We start from the raw sequence: 2,500 nt of genomic DNA, 5'->3' as shown, positions 1-2,500 counted from the left end.
ATATATATATATATATATATATAGTATATATATATATACATAATATTTATATATATATATATATATATATATATATATATAGTATATCTATTTATTTATTTATACATATATAATGATGTTTGTGACACGGACACGGTGTGTATGAAATAATTATAAATAAATCCGAAAGCTTTTGTCAGTACCAATATATCTATATATATATATATATATATATATATATATATATTGGTACTGACAAAAGCTTTCGGATTTATTTACAATTATTTCATACACACCGTGTCCGTGTCACAAACATCATTATAATAGATGTACAAATAACTAAATAAATAAATATATATACAAATATATATATATATATATATATATATCATATATATATATATACATTATATATATATATATATATATATATATATATATATATATATATACTATATATATATATATATATATACGCAATTATATATTACCAAAATTTTCGTTTCCTTTAGTTACAATGAACGCCATTATGGGAAAGTAAAAATTAAGATTAGCAATTCAGCAAAATAAAAACCAATATCTCTCTAAAATTTTGGCAGATGAAGATGTCTTAAAATGTGGTAAACAGAAATAGTTTCCTATGCAAAGGGAATGATATCCTGTAAGTCATAATCAACTAAATATACTGGTATAACTAAAGTTGTTAAAAAACTACACCATACAGTATAACATAGTTATAAAAATGGTTTTATTTAGTGGCCTTAATATTCTACCTTCCCTGCAATAAGATTCAGACTGTGATTGGAAGTATAAATAATTTTAGTTCCTTTTTAAATCATTTTAGTTCCTTTCTAAGACGACTACTTGAAGTTCTTCTGTTTTCCCAAAAAAGCTTCCGATAGACACCACAAAACTAATCAATTTTCATTCAAAAAGACCATTTAAACAAACACTTTTCTGTTGCTAATATTGTAATAATATATAGTATAGCATATTACAAGAACACTAAATATGACAGGGTTTCTGGAGTTTATAATAAAATTATAAAAGAAAACTGTGAAGACTTCATATGTGTAGGACCAAAATTCTGTAGTTGAGGCTTAAGGGTGCTATACATTCCCCTCCGTTCAATTCATTTTTTTAGAAATTGAAGTAACCGTGCCCTCTTGAGCCCTCACCTTTCGAAGAGTGTTACGAAACGACGTTCATTGCTGAAAGTCAGTACGCCCCCCCCCACCCCCCCCCAAAAAAAAGGAGGGGACCCCAGAGACCTCCAAAGACTTGAAGTTCTTTCTCTCAAAACTAGTTCCAAACTTCTTTCCAAGTCTCCACAAATTCTCTTCATTATCACAAACAAACATAGCCATCAAAACAAGACAAACCACTCCTTATTTCATTCATTAATTTTATTGAGAAACAAGTACAGACTCGTCTCCTGTAATTTTCATCACTTCTGTTATCCACAACAATTACAAAGAATCATGAAAAACCTCATCTCTGCTCGAGATCCACATTCTCATTAAAACTAGTCAGTCTTCCTTTCATCTAAAATATCTGTATTCCTCAAATTAAGTGATTTCCTAAAATTGCAGGTGACAATCCTTCTTTTTCCAATCTAAAGATCAATCTCAATCCTTCCTCGTTTTTTGTATCATTTTCTTCGAATTTAGGTTTCTTACCTCGAATAAATTTATTCATTGCTCGACTATACAGTACCTATACATATTAAAATCTTAAAAATTAAAAAGGTGAGAATACTGTAATATAAAGGGCTGAAAACGCAATGTTTTATGTGATTCTGAGACTCATAGATCATTAAAGCGGAAGTAAATGTTGCCACTGAAGAGTTCCATTAAGCGATTGATGTTAATCTCAACAGAAAGGACCGTACTCCAGTTAGGGATATCTCAACTCACCAATCCCGCAACAAGAGACACTGGCACTTCACAGAGCAAAGAGGTCCAGGAAATGCAGTTTACTTCCATCTCGGCTCCAGCCAACGTTGACTAACTCAACATAGCGACGACATATTCTTCCAGCCGCTCAGAGTCAAATCATGTATCCATCAACTTTCCAATTACTCTATCTCTGTACTCTCTGCCCACAATATTTTTGTGGCTATCTTTTCTTTGAAAACAAGGTGTTATATTTCCATTAACAAATCAAATAGTGTGTCTTACATGTAAAAGTATATACTACATGTACATATATAATATGAAAAGTATAAAAGGCCCATTAAAACATTCTGGTTTAAAGCTAAGATTATATTTCGGGGACTCACTCGTACTCTTATAAATCAGATTCACTGCTTGATAAGGGTGGAAGTGAGTCCACCGAAATATGGTCCTTAGCTTTAAACAAGAGTTTTAATGGGCCTTTTATACTTGAGACATATCCTGTTTTAACAGACGAATTTATTTACATATATACAATACAATAAATAATTAATATATTATCATACAAATAAATATATATATATATTATTATATATAAATATGTATATATACATATATCATTATAT

This window comes from Macrobrachium nipponense, chromosome 21 (assembly GCF_015104395.2).
Source record: "Macrobrachium nipponense isolate FS-2020 chromosome 21, ASM1510439v2, whole genome shotgun sequence".
Classification (NCBI taxonomy): domain Eukaryota; kingdom Metazoa; phylum Arthropoda; class Malacostraca; order Decapoda; family Palaemonidae; genus Macrobrachium; species Macrobrachium nipponense.
The sequence above is the reverse complement of the archived record's forward strand: the minus strand, read 5'-3'. Positions refer to the sequence as shown.